General features: G+C 40.3%; 1 protein-coding gene across 1 annotated transcript in view; it reads left to right on the top strand.

Moving 5' to 3' along the window:
• The window catches only part of fem1c (fem-1 homolog c), a 36,594-nt gene that overhangs the window by 6,567 nt on the left and 14,356 nt on the right, over positions 1-15,671 (top strand). The gene's annotated exons all lie outside the window — the stretch shown is intronic.

Below are 15,671 nucleotides of genomic sequence, written 5' to 3'. Positions count from 1 at the left end.
TTCTGCAAATCAAATAACTTCACACATTAGAATCCCACAGGTGGTTGTGCACCCCACTTTTCAATTGTAAAAGTTCCTACATTTGTTCAAAATCCTCTGCCTTCCAATAGGTTTGTTTTTTTCTTGCGTAACTGAGTTCTTGTCACATATATTAAATTGTTTTCAGTGCAGTTGAGCTGTTATTTAGGTATTGAATGTTTTGCCCCCCATGTCACCGAGGTTTCACCAGTCCTTGCACATACCTTAGGCTAGATAGGGTAGCAACAAATTGACAGTTGATGTTGAAAACAAAATTCTCTTGGAATGTAAAATGACACAGGGTTATTAAAAAAAAAAAAAAAAAAGTCATTAAATGGATTTTGTTTAAAAAGCATTAAATAAGCCTGTCGCAATATGCAATAATTCCATTTATCGCACGGTAAATAAAAATGAAGGCGATAATTTTTCCGCTGCGATTTATCGCCTCGCGTGCACCTGCGTGCGCGCATGCGACTGACGTGCTGTTAAAAGTTCGGCTTCCTTGTTACCAACTACGCAAAATGCATTTTAGTTCTGTTTTTAGTTTAGTGCAGTTTAAGTTTAGTGCAGGTGGACAAAAAAAAAAAGAAAAGGTGACGCTTACCATTGAAATGAAGACGTTAGTGATAGCAAAATATAAGTGTGCATCCATGAACTGGGTCGTAGAATGCCGATCTCGGCCGGTGTGGCGGTCCCCCTCCGTTCGCCAGTCTTTATAAGTTAAGGTGACAGTTCTTATTGTGGTAACATCGCCTAAGAAATCGCCAGCTTCGTCAGGTTTCAAATCATTTATTCCATCAACTTGCCGAGTGTCCACTGCTATTGACGCCAGGATCGAAACAGAAAGTAAAATAGCGCTCTCCTGCTCACCGTCAGCCCCGCGGTGCGTTCAGGTACACTAAAAAAAAAGTCTGCCACATTACGCGGTGCGTTCAGGTACACTAAAAAAAGTCCGCCACATTAGAAGCCTATTCGTTACGTAATTACAGGTACTGTACTGTATTATTGTTATTATTGCTATTATTATATTGTTATTCTGATTTTAATTCATATTTTATTTGTTTTGCTCTTTGTAACTGCTATTTGCAATTGTAACAGCAGTATTTATTTAGGATGTAGTGTGGGTTTTTGGGCTGTGGAACGAATTATTGGAATTATAATGTATTCTTATGGGAAAATCCTGCTTGACATACGACCATTTCGATTTACAAACAAGCTCCCGGAACGAATTAACTCCGTATGTAGAGGTACCACTGTATTACACATGAAACGCCATAGCAGAAGCTATGAGGGGAAACGTTTTCATTTGCCGAGATGCTTAAATTATTAAGTGGAATTTTATTTTTCTTAAAAAACACATTTTATTTCTTCTGTGTTTCTGTGCAGTATTAATATTGTTGTCTTTTCCTAAAAAGTATTTTTGAATTTAAGAGTAAACATTTATTGCATTTAAATGGGTGTACATGATCTATTAATATATACTGTATTCTCACAGTGTTATTGTAATTTTTATTTTATTTTTTATTGAGGGGGGTGCAATAATATCGCATATCGCAATAATTTATGAAATAAATTATCGCACACTAAAATTATCGCGACAGGCCTAGCATTAAACTAAATGTTTGAGGCAATGAAAAATATGTAAACATGACAAAGAAACTTATTTTTCATTATTTGAGTTGTCTGATATTACCGGGTAGCCAAGATAAGAGGACATAAGATCATTACGGGATAGGAGATATGATAGTATCGGCGACCTGATAATATCTGCTGATACACACATTTTAAAATCATATTGGATCATATCGACATCAGTTTTTTCATTATTGGTTTTGAGCCAGTATGCATGTTGCCTACAAATTAAATGTAAAAGCCTTCTGCCTTTGTTCAAGGGCTGATCACAGCCTACCACAGCATTTATGCATATTGACCATTAGATGTCTGTAAAATAACATGCCTGGGATTTGTTATGAGAGCATACCATTTGCATTTATGGTGCAAAAATTAAATGAACAATAAGTGATTGAAAAATAATTAATCATAAACTCATTACATACCTCATTCACTGTAGTGAAGCTTTTTCAATTTTTTGTTATTTTGAGCCAGAGGCACTGTGTGAGCCATGTGTGATATGGCAGTGCCTTAATGGCACTTTGCACTTGATCCAAAAAACTGAACGCTCTATTTGGATAAATAAATATAGTTGTGTAATATAGGCACTTTCCATAACTGAAGTTGAAGTTGTTACATTTATCATTATTAAAGTATCCAGTGGGTAATGACAGTACAATTAGCCAAAATACAGTGCCTTGCAAAAGTATTCGGCCCCCTTGAATCTTGCAACCTTTCGCCACATTTCAGGCTTCAGACATAAAGATATGAAATTTAATTTTTTTGTCAAGAATCAACAACAAGTGGGACACAATCGTGAAGTGGAAAAACATTTATTGGATAATTTAAACTTTTTTAACAAATAAAAAACTGAAAAGTGGGGCGTGCAATATTATTCGGCCCCTTTACTTTCAGTGCAGCAAACTCACTCCAGAAGTTCAGTGAGGATCTCTGTATGATCCAATGTTGTCCTAAATGAGCGATGATAATAAATAGAATCCACCGTTGTGTAATCAAGTCTCCGTATAAATGCACCTGCTCTGTGATAGTCTCAGGGTTCTGTTTAAAGTGCAGAGAGCATTATGAAAACCAAGGAACACACCAGGCAGGTCCGAGATACTTTGGTGGAGAAGTTTGAAGCTGGATTTGGATACAAAAAGATTTCCCAAGCTTTAAACATCTCAAGGAGCACTGTGCAAGCCATCATATTGAAATGGAAGGAGCATCAGACCACTGCAAATCTACTAAGACCCGGCCGTCCTTCCAAACTTTCTTCTCAAACAAGGAGAAAACTGATCAGAGATGCAGCCAAGAGGCCCATGATCACTCTGGATGAACTGCAGAGATCTACAGCTGAGGTGGGAGAGTCTGTCCATAGGACAACAATCAGTCGTACACTGCACAAATCTGGCCTTTATGGAAAAGTGGCAAGAAGCAAGCCATTTCTCAAAGATATCCATAAAAAGTCTCGTTTAAAGTTTGCCACAAGCCACCTGGGAGACACAACAAACATGTGGAAGAAGGTGCTCTGGTCAGATGAAACCAAAATTGAACTTTTCGGCCACAATGCAAAACGATATGTTTGGCGTAAAAGCAACACAGCTCATCACCCTAAACACACTCTCCCCACTGTCAAACATGGTGGTGGCAGCATCATGGTTTGGGCCTGCTTTTCTTCAGCAGGGACAGGGAAGATGGTTAAAATTGACGGGAAGCTGGATGCAGCCAAATACAGGAACATTCTGGAAGAAAACCTGTTGGTATCTGCACAAGACCTGAGACTGGGACGGAGATTTATCTTCCAACAGGACAATGATCCAAAACATAAAGCCAAATCTACAAGGGAATGGTTCAAAAATAAACGTATCCAGGTGTTAGAATGGCCAAGTCAAAGTCCAGACCTGAATCCAATCGAGAATCTGTGGAAAGAGCTGAAGACTGCTGTTCACAAACACTCTCCATCCAACCTCACTGAGCTCGAGCTGTTTTGCAAGGAAGAATGGGCAAGAATGTCAGTCTCTCGATGTGCAAAACTGATAGAAACATACCCCAAGTGACTTGCAGCTGTAATTGGAGCAAAAGGTGGCGCTACAAAGTATTAACGCAAGGGGGCCGAATAATATTGCACGCCCCACTTTTCAGTTTTTTATTTGTTAAAAAAGTTTCAATTATCCAATAAATGTTGTTCCACTTCACGATTGTGTCCCACTTGTTGTTGATTCTTGACAAAAAATTAAAATTTTATATCTTTATGTTTGAAGCCTGAAATGTGGCGAAAGGTTGAAAGGTTCAAGGGGGCCGAATACTTTTGCAAGGCACTGTATGTCCACGACCAAATATATCGGTATTATCGGTTGAAAATTCATAATCAAACAACTGTACTTACAATTTCTGTTTGTGAAACTATCTGCAATAGGGCAAGGGCATTAAATTAGTATAAAGTGGCATTAAATGAGGTTTGCTGATACCAGTGTAGTTTTTGGCAGCTCTTTTAATTTCCGTTTTAATCTTTTAGACGATAATACTTATTAGCTTTAGTCATATTTACGTCATTTCAAAACGTGTTTGTCTATTTTTATTATTATTTTTTTTTATGGTTATGGCAACTCTAATTTTGTCTAGTTTTAGTCGAGGTTTATTCAATGTATTCGTTTGTAAAATTCAAGTTTTACTCCAAAATGTATCCCCAAATTGGTAATAATACACACTCAGCAGGAAAACTGTACATTATTTTCAATTAATTATACCCACCTGGACGCTACGAACTGTATTGCTAACGTAACGTAAATGCTGTGCTAACGCTACAAGTTACATTTAGTGTGTGATGATCACTCAGCACAGATCTTTAAAGGCTAAAGCAACATTGCAAATTCTCTCTTGCCAAGATAAGAAAACAAACCTTACCATGTGTTTCAAAACAAGCAATGGCGAGACTGTAGAGGACATTAGTGAGTTGGGGGGGTGCAGCACGTCACATGAGTGACACAACCAGACACAACCTGCTGTGATGCAGGCTAACTACACATGAAATGTCACACACTGTGAACACATGACGGAAACTATTGCACATTTTCGTCTCGTTCTTGTCTTGTCAGACGAAAACAGCCATTCATCTCATTATGTGTTAGTCTCCCTAGACACGTCTTTAGCTCGTTATGGTCTTGTCATCGTCATGAAAAAATTAGTCGACTAAATATTTTCGTTTTAGTCAATGTTGACGAAAACAACACTGGCTGGTACCTGTAGAAACCCTGTGACAGCTGTTAACATGTACTGTATTACTGAATAGCTCTGCACGCCCTCAGCAGTACTTGGGGGAATCTCCATTGTCAATTTTCTGTTCAGATTAAACTGGACGTGGCGCCACCTGATAGCAAAATGTGGTTGTGTTGTTTATTTGTTTGAGGCTATTTTATTAAGTGTTTTTGGAAGGGCAAATGGAGACAGTATTGTATTTAGACAAGGAATAGGGGTTGTTGCAATCCTCCGCCTCTGTTTGGAGATGCTTTTTCAACCTTCAAGTAAATGGCCTTGCTCACTCCTCTTTTCAACCATGCCTTGCCCATCCAGTTTGTGTACAGTTTTGCTGATGCTAAAACGACACTGAAAAAAAATCCGTTGCAGCCCAAATGACGACAACTCGACTGATAATGAGACCACCTGGCCACATGCTTGGAGATGACTTGGCAACATTGTGTGTTACCTTATTTAGCAGCACATTACGCAAAACAAACCATAGCCCTGGATGGATACATTTTTCCGATTACTCATTGTACTGTTAGGGTGGTGGATGAGCTAATATGTGTCCTATACTGGACTGTCTCAGAAAATTAGAATACACAATATTCTAATTTTCTGAGACAGTCCTGTATATTGTTCTATGTAAAGGACGTCAGCCAAGGTGGGCCCCCCACATTTTTACCACGCCAAATCTGGTCCCCTTTGCAAAAAGTTTGGACACCCCTGCTTTAAATGGTGGATTAATGTACAGGACTGTCTCAGAAAATTGGAATATTGTGTATTCTAATTTTCTGAGACAGTCCAGTATACGTGAGAGGTGTGACGCTGATCGTGACACGTTAGCTTGTTGCTGCAGGCTAGACTGTCCGCCAAAGGGGCCTTCTAAAAGGTTTGTGCCCCCACACTCAAAACACAGAGCTGTTAAATCACCTTGTTTTTAGGAAAAATCAACTTCCAACTGGATAAGTGGCATATTATAATTCCAGATCTCCTTAAATTGTCAAATGCCCAGCACAAACTACACGATTTCAGCCCGATTTAACAAAACACGCGTCGTGATTAACCATTGATTGTGGTGGCCGACGTTTTGAAGTGGGGAGGGGAGGTGTCGGGGGGGTGTCCCCGCGCTACCTGCAGATGGTGGGACTTCTCAGCGCTCTCCTACTTCCGCCTTCCCTTCTCTTTTCTACTCCTTAGGCTCCGGTGCTGGTCGCTGACTGAGTGCCGGTGGGTTGGCGCGGTGTCAACCAATCCGGGTGGGGATCCTGTCCAACCCAGGGCCTAGTGGGCGGTTGGGGTCCTGCGGTGTGCCGTATTGGTTGGGGGGGTCGCGGCAGTGGCTGGTGGACAGGTGGTGGTTGGGGTGTGGAGCTCTGGCTCGTCCCCTCACCCCTTTCCTGAAGGCCGGTTAATGGGGGCGCGGATGATCCGGGGACCACCCTGGGTCCCGGGGGGATGGCAGCGGCTCCCTTGCTGGAACTGTCGGAGGAGGGATGGGCTTGATCCCCCCCCCCCGATTGGCTGGGGAGGGGCCGTGGCTCTGTGCGGCCTCCGCACAGCATTCCACTTGTCTGCAGGACTGTCACACGTCTGATGGGATTCACGCATGGCTGGGTGCAATTAGACACACTGAAGTAGAGAAACTTGCGGTGCGAGGATTAGCGATCAAGCAGCATAGAATAGGATTTCAACATTTACACACAGGATTTCCACACTTACAAGTGATTCACAATTTCACATCATACTGGGTTGTATACCTGACAATGCTGATTTGTGTATGCGCCACCCCACCTAATCACATCTCTTTCTGAGCCCCACCTCCCCTCCTTTTTCTCCTCGGTCATCAGGCCCTCCATACGGTGTCCACAGGAAACACAATTAGTTTACAATAGCAGGACTATATTCATAGTTAGTGTAGGTGTTTAATGTACCGTAATTTTCGGACTATAATCCTGTGACTTATAGTCCAGTGCGGCTTATTTGTTGTTTTATTTGGGTTAATAGGTAACACTTTATTAGACAGCGGCGTCATAAGACTGTCATAAGACCGTCATAATTATGAAGCTATCATGGCCATTACTGAAAGTGTCATCGGGCAAATTGTGTCACTAAGTCCAATTATGGCCAGCTTGGATCTTTTACATCCATTCAAAAGTGAGATAATTTGCCGGATAACAATAATGACATCTTTTATAAGCATACATTAATGCTCATGACAGTGTCATGTCATAATTATGATTGTCTAATGACAAGTCTTATGGCCCCAATGTCAAATAAAGTATTACCAAATACCACAACTAGCAACTAATGAAACAACTAGAACAGTAACTGAAGAAATAAATGGCACAGAACATAAATTTTGATTATTTACATCTGTAGTGCAGCAATGCATGCTATGAGGCATGTTGGACAACAACAGTGTTGACAGCAGGTGGCAGCAGGATGTTGATTGTCTACCCTAAGGGAGCAGCCAAATGAAGCTTTTTGAAGCAATGAAGCTTTGAACCAATTGGCTGCATGGTGGTTCATTTGACAGTGGTATGATGCCACTGTCAAATAAAGTGTTACCGGTTAATATCTTGGTGTAAATATCCCATAATATGGTGAGGACAGCTGCGGTTTATAGTCCAGTGCAGTTTATTCATTAACAAATGCCATTTTCGTGTCAAATTTGGTGGGTGGCGGCTTATAGTGCGAAAACGTCAATGTTGCCGGACACAACACTGCCTGTGTAGTGTGACTTATCCACCGACTGCCAATCTGGCATCTCGGACGCCTCACGACCATTTCGCAGGAAGTCTGGCATGTCAGATTTTCTGCTTGTCATGCAGCATGGTGTGACACAGCCTACATGTTCCAACTATTTTTTTGATGAATATTGACAGACTTGGGATACAATAATAATTCACATTTGCACCTTTTGTAATTGTGCAGGTGTACCAATCTGGAACATTATTTGGCAGAGAGATTGCATGACTCGCCCTACCAAAGTGAAAAGTCATGCTAGGAAAATATGCCACCTTGCAGTCTGGGTGTGTCTGAAAAAGCTTTGTCTACGCAAATATTATTATCTAAACTGGCAATTAATTACCTCATTCAGCACAACGTAGATGACGTCAATTAGCAACCCACGTGCAATGTTACTGCTTTTACATTCTATGAAGTGCCTGAAACAATAGACAGACAATTACATGGTCATCAGCAGCCGAGGGTGCCAAATTCTAGGAATCTTCAAAGATTGGTGTATTCAGTCGTGTTAGAAGAGTTATGGCATATTTACTGTTGACCCTATAGGGCAGTGTATCCACTAGAGGTGTGCGAAATTTCAGATTCTTCGATTTGCGATTCGGCCGCGGAAGATTTGAAAATGATTCACAAACATCCAAATTCCGATTATTTAATTATTCCAGGTAAAGCGGAACAAAAACACAGTCGGCGTGGTCTTGTGACGCAATGAGGAGCGGACAGAGAGTAAATATCAGGTTCAACTCATGCCGCTACATTAAAAAAAAAAACAATAATACCTGACTGCGACCGACAGCCACTACAACCAACGCCCAGATGCTAGTTGATACAAACATAAGCCCACATAATGCTATGGTGGATATCACATATTTATAGAACTAGATGCGAAACGACAGACTTGCTGGCGTCAGTAAACAGTCGCCATCTTAAAGCAGTAGACTTCTCTGGAAGGCTCTCTTGTAGCGAACCTAATTAACTTTTTATCTAAAATACTCCTAAATCGGCAAAAAAAAAAAAAAAAAAAAAAAATCATCTTTAAATGATGAAACTGTTTTAAAACTTTCACATGTCGAAAGTAGACAAAAGGTAAATTATGGAATAACGGAAGCAATTTTAACAGTTGATTCACAACATTAATTGAATGTAGTTTAAAGCTGCTGATACAGAATGAGGACTTGAGTATTTTCTTTACTGTTTTGAACTGTTAACTTGAAACTGAAATAGTAGTTTGGTTTAGCCTGAGATGATTTTTGAACAATTTTGTACGAAACATTAAACTCGTGGGTGGGGGGGGGGGGTGCATCAATAATCAATTTATAATCAAATCGTAGCCTCTGAATCGTAATCGAATCGTTAGGCGCCCCAAGGATCCCACCGTTAGTATCCACCCAACTCTAACTAAGGGGCAGTTTACATGGCGACTCTGCGACACAAAGACTCAATAACTGTGTTGTGGAGTGGCCTCGCGTTCGTATGGTGTCGGCGAAGACAGAAGGCAAAAATGCAAACCTTTGAATCCTGCCTCCAAAGTGGAATAATGCGATTGTGGGGGCTTGAGGGGGGGCTTGCTCGGCATGCATATCCCGCGGCACGGGACCGCGCCGATAACGTCAGCACTCGTACACGTCACATTGGGCGTGCGCAGCGGTGCTACTAAACATTAAAAACAGCACATATGGCGGAACGTCGGCTTTAATTTACAGTTTTTATAATTTTTAAATATGTTGAATGTTTCCATTTTTGTGCCTTTTTGAGCAAAAGAAAATGCCATTGCTTGGAGTGGGCGGGCATGTTGTCTTCCGAGCTGAGGAGGTCAAAGTGCATCATTCGCTGTCGCCTTGTAAATCTGCACTGCCCCCTAGGGCCTGGCATGAATACTACATGGTTTTCATGCGGAATTGCGACGTTGTTCAAATGGAGACGGAACAATATAAAATGCAAGCATGAAATTTTTTGTCTTCTCGGAAAGTCACCATGTAAACGGCCCCTAAATGCAACACTTTGAAAACAAACCATTACAACGTCACTCTAATTAAATGTATCCTTGAAGCATTACTAGAGTTAATCGATTAATCTTTACAGTACTACATTATTTTGTTTAATTCTGCCCGCAATTCCGAATATCGTTGCTATAATTGGTCCGACCGATAACACTTGTCTACAAAACTTGGGGAAAATATCTGCTTCAGAGATTAAAAAATGGCTAAATTGATATCATTTTTCAAGTTGTTGCATTTGACATGAGATGGATATATCAGAGTGTGTGCCACTGCTTATGAAATGTCTACATTTAGGCATTTTGTCCACTTCCAAAACACCAGGATTTATGCAACACATTGAAAACCGCATATTATGTCAAAGCTCTTTCCTACACAATTATATTCTGAAATGGCATACCACTTTTTTAGGCAGATATGTTTACCCAGAAAGAACCATTGCATTTCAATTAATACCCATTTTCGCCTAAATTGCTTGGATTTTGATTTTTCTGCCAGATACTGGATCTCAAAACTATAGCTAATTGAAACTTTTGACCTCATTTTTAATTTTTAGTGACGCATATTTCATTTTCTTTTGGACCAGTGTTATCTGTCGATCACTACAGATCATTATTGTTATTATTTTTGATAACAAGATTTTTTTGGAGTGGATGCACTGTACCTTTCGCTGTCAAAGTGCGAATAGACACAACTCCAACCTGTCCAAGCTATAAATTGGAAATTCACATCAATTGTGGTGATGTATAAGTCTTTAAAACACTGACTAAAATACCTTTCCACCATATTGTACATAGGTTTACAATTTTAGCAAGCAGCTACGCAATTTGCCTTTTTATCCTCAAAGGGGAGGGTTCTGATAAGGGTTGCAGCTATCGATTATTTTAGTAGTCGATTAATCGATTAACTTTTTAGTTTGAATAATCGAGTAATCGATTAAGGAACATAAAAAAATTACCTGACCTGAGCCTCAAACTGTATTAAAAATAAATAAATAAATAAATGAAGCTCCATCTACAACGAAAGAACAGTTGGATAACTTGCATAGCAAAAGTTCGCTAGGTTAAATGCTATAAAATGCTAACTTTTTTTACAATGCTGAGAATGCTCTTAACAAATGGTTCAGACACTTATTCCCACAAAATATGGCTAAATATACCTATTAACTAAATTACAACTGCATTAAAAAACATTAGCTCAAACAAAAACTTGGCTTATGTTGGTCTTAACAGGGAGCAGATGGGTTTAACCATGTGAAATGAGGTAGACTAGAGGGCCGTGTATCCACCCAAATCAATAAAACTAAATGCAAACACTTTCAAAACAAACCATTACAATACCACTTTAATTAAATGAATACTCGAAGCAGCCAAATTTAATTCGAATCTTTTTTTTTTTCCGATCGAATACTTGAGTTAATCGATTAATCGTTGCAGCACTAGTTCAGATTCTTGTAAATCACATTGGCATGTTACCATGGTCACTAGTGTTAGCCTATAAATTGAGTGAGGTAAAAGGCCTTGAGTCCTTCTTCACGCAAGGTATGGCGTTCACTCATCACTCTGTCAGGAATAACTGTTCCCTCATTCCATGGCTGGAATTTTGGCGGTCTCTATCTTAAGATCAGGTTGGCCTCATCAGCAGGGTTCAACGCGCAGACATTCGTTTAATCAAGAACATCCCTAACTACTAAATCTCAAGCTTGTTGACATTAATCCTCAAATGCGCACTCTCAAAGTTGTGCTGTAAATAGCATTATTCTTGCAGTCAATCCACTGGACACAAGTTACATCACATAACTTTTTCTATGATGAGACATTGGAAAAACACCTCAAACACTTGTTGGTTGGTATTTGGGTCAAATCCAAGAAGGAAATTTAATAGTATTTCTGGATGAGTTGTTCAAAGCAGGTTGAAGCAACGGTTCCTCTTTCTCACGTGCGTCATGGCCCCTTTGGAAAATTTATTGCCTCATCATTTTATATAGGAACACAAGGCCAAAATGAACCTCCTGAGCACTCCTTAAAAACACAAATACAGTACAACGCAGTGTTGTCTGGAATATTTTGTCCCTCGAGTATAGCCTTGTAGAGGAACAGAAAGCCACTGATACAAGATGTAAAAGTTTCAATGTCATGTGGTATATATTATTGTGAATGTAGTTAGCAGTAATGTACAACTGCAATAGATCCTACTGAGTTGTTCCTAATATTTCATATCTCAGGTCCATTCAAAGCATGCATTACAGATCTAATTCACAGAAGGGTAACTATAAATAAATTTTAAAAATGTAAACATTTAAATGTATTATAAAAAACATGGATGTATACTGTAGTACCGCTACATATGAATTTATTTCATTCCAGGACCTGGTTTGTAAGTCAAAATGGTTGTATGTCGAGCAGGATCTTCCCCTAAGGATACATTATAATTCGATTAATTCGTTCCACAGCCCAAAAAACTGCTAAATCCTTAATAAATACTGCAGGTACCATTACAAATAGCAGTTACACATAGCAAAACAAATCAACTATAAATACAAATTGTAATAATAATGTAACATCGAGTTCTAATTTGGCGGTTGTGTTTTGCATGCTGTTCCCGAACACACCGTGGGACTGACGACAGAGTGAGAGGGGTGCGGAAGAGTACGAAGTTTTTATTTTCTCTTAATATGTTCTGTTGTTGTTGGCGTCGGCTGCGGCGGACAGTAGCAGTGTTGTCGCACAAGTTCTGAAATTAATGACTAAAAACCTGACGAAGATGGCGACTTCCTTTCCAATGTTACAAGAAAAAAAATAATAAATTGGAAGTGAAAAAGCGTTTTTATTGTCACCTTAACTTGTACTGGCGAATGAAAGTTGGAGGAGATGGCAGGAGGATCCTTAATCCATATCAGCAAAAGAGCTTCCATCTCCTTCCGGAATAGCGCTACGACATCTAGAGAGGATAGTCGTCTCCTCGGATGCTTTGTCCATTTTGTTAGCTTCGATCTGCTTGCGGACCGGCGAGATCGTAGACATATTCCGGCCGAATTTTTGAGTCCGTTAACTGACGCATACACCACGCTCATATTTTTCAATCATTTCCTTTTTAATTTCAATGGAAAGCGCCACAGTCTTCCTTTTTTTCACCACCTGCATTAACCTTCTTGTGAGAGAAATCAACATGGGTTCTGAGAAAATCCGCCATGCTGCCTGCCGTCTTGTGGAAAAACGAAATTGCGACGCTGTCGTATTTCGAGCATGTTGTCATACAGCTAGACAAATGTGTCAAATATTACATCTGATGTCGAAAGGATCGTATGTCTAGATGCCACTGTAGCGTAGTTAGCATAATTTTCGGACTATAAATGGCTACGTTTTTCCCACATTTTGAATCCTGCGGCTTATAGTCCAGTGCAACCTATTTGTTTATTTATTTGGGTTAATCGGTAACACTTTACTTGACAGCGGCGTCATAAGACTGCCATAAGACTAGAGGCGTGCGAAATATCTGATTCTTATTCGCGATTCGGCCGTGGAAGATTCGAGAACGATTCACAAATATCCAAATTCCGATTATTTAATTTTACCAGGTAAAGCGGAATTAAAACACTGTCAGCGCAGTCTTCGGGACGCAATGAGGAACGGACCGAGAATAAATATCATGTTCAACTCATGCCGCTAGATAAAAAAACAATAATACCTGACTGCGGCCGACAGCTATCACCAACAACTTCCAGTTGCTCGTCGCTACAAACATACGGCCACATAATGCTATGGTAGATATCACATGTATATAGAACTAGATGCGAAATGACAGACAGCCGCCATCTTAAAGCAGTAGACTTCCCTGGAAGGCTCTGTTGTAGCGAACCTAATTAATTTTTTATATGAAATACTTCTAAATCGGCAAAATCTTGACTTGAATCTATCTTTAAATGATGAAACAGTTTTAAAACTTTCACATCGAAAGTAGACAGAAGGGAAATTATGGAATAACGGGAGCAATTTTAACAAATTTAACGGTTGATTCACAACATTAAAATTAATTGAATGTAGTTTAAAGCTGCTGATACACAATGGGGACTTGAGAATTTTATTTACCGTTTTGAACTGTTAACTTGATCCTGAAATAGTTTGGTTTAGTCTGAGGGGATTTTTGAACAATTTGGAACTAAGATGTACTAATGTAAGAAACATTAAAACCGGGGGGAGGGGGGGGGGGTGAAGCAATAATTGAATCGTAATCGAATCGTTAGGTACCCCAAGATTCGGATCTTTTTACATCCATTCCAAAGGGAGATAATATGCCAGATGACACAAAATGACATCTGACAGTCTAATAGCGCCATCTTCAAATAAACTATCACCAAATACCATAAATAGCAATTAATGAAATAACTAGAACAGTAACTGAAGAAATAATTAGCACAGAACATGAATTTTGATTTGTTATTTACATCTTTAGCGCTGAAATGCATGCGAGGAGGCATGTTGGATGACCACAGTGTTGAGAGCAGGTGGCAGCAGAGGTTCACTGTATCCCCCAAGAGAACGGTGATAGCTTTGGAGCCAATTGGTTCAAAGCTTCATGGTGGTTCATTTGGTGTTCTGACAGTCTTATGATGCTGCTGTCAAATGTAGTGTTACTGGTTGATATTTTTTGATGTAAAAATCCCATAATACAGTGAGGACATCTGCGGCTAATAGTCCAGTGCGGCTTATCTATGAACAAATGCCTTTTTCGTCTCAAATTTGGTGGGTGGCGGCCTATAGTCAGGCGCATCTTATAGTGCGAAAATTACGGTAATTCTATTAGACAACAATACAGTGGGATATTAGGCAAAATAAGTTGAGTGTTCAGAGTATTAATTTTACAGTGCACACAGTAGTGCTTGTTCTGACTTGCTCAGTCTACTGCACAGGCTTAAATTCCTGGACTGCCAGGTTTAACAAGTTGACGCAACCTGGCTGCCGTGCGACAACAACCATTACTCACTGTGTAAGGACAGTAGATAGAAGAACACATACAGTGGGGAGAACAAGTATTTGATACACTGCCGATTTTGCTGGTTTTCCCACTTGCAAAGCATGTAGAGGTCTTTAATTTGTATCATAAGTTCTCTTCAACTGTGAGGGACGGAATCTAATACAAAAAAAAACAGAAAATAACGTTGTATGATTTTTAAATAATAAATTTTCATTTAATTGCATGAAATAAGTATTTGATACATCACAAAAATCGAACTTAATATTTGGTACAGAAACCTTTGTTTGCTATTACAGATACCAAACGTTTCCTGTAGTCCTTGACAAGGTTTGCACACACTGCAGCAGGGATTTTGGCCCACTCCTCCATGCAGATCTTCTCCAGAGCCTTCAGGTTTTGGGGCTGCTGCCGGGCAACACGGACTTTCAGCTCCCTCCATAGATTTTCTATCGGGTTCAGATCTGGTGACTGGCTAGGCCACTCCAGGACCTTCAGATGCTTCATACGGAGCCACTCTTTAGTTGCCTTAGCTGTGTGCTTTGGGTCGTTGTCATGCTGGAAGACCCAGCCATGACCCATCATCAGGGCTCTCACTGAAGGAAGGAGGTTGTCAGCCAAGATCTGGCGATACATAGCCCCATCCATCCTCCCCTCAATACGGTGCAGTCGTCCTGTACCCTTGGCAGAGAAGCAGCCCCAAAAAATGTTTCCTCCTCCATGTTTCACGGTTGGGATGGTGTTCTTGGGGTTGTACTCATCCTTCTTTTTCCTCTAAACACGACGAGCCGAGTTTAGACCAAAAAGTTCAATTTTGGTCTCATCCAACCACATGATCTTCTCCCATTGCTCCACTGGATCATCCAGATGGTCAGTGGCAAACTTCAGACATGTCTGGACATGCATTGGCTTCAGCAGCGGGACCTTGCGTGTGCTGTAGGATTTTCATCCATGACGGCGTAATGGGTTTCCGATGGTTTTCTTCGAGACCGTGGTTCCAGCTCTCTTCAGGTCATTGACCAGGTCCTGCCGTGTAGTTCTGGGCTGATCCCTCACCTTCCTCATGATCAGTGATGCTCCACGAGGTGA

Source organism: Corythoichthys intestinalis, chromosome 3 (genome assembly GCF_030265065.1).
Source record: "Corythoichthys intestinalis isolate RoL2023-P3 chromosome 3, ASM3026506v1, whole genome shotgun sequence".
Classification (NCBI taxonomy): Eukaryota; Metazoa; Chordata; class Actinopteri; order Syngnathiformes; family Syngnathidae; genus Corythoichthys; species Corythoichthys intestinalis.
Note: the sequence above shows the minus strand (reverse complement) of the source record. Positions and strands in the feature narration are given on the sequence as shown.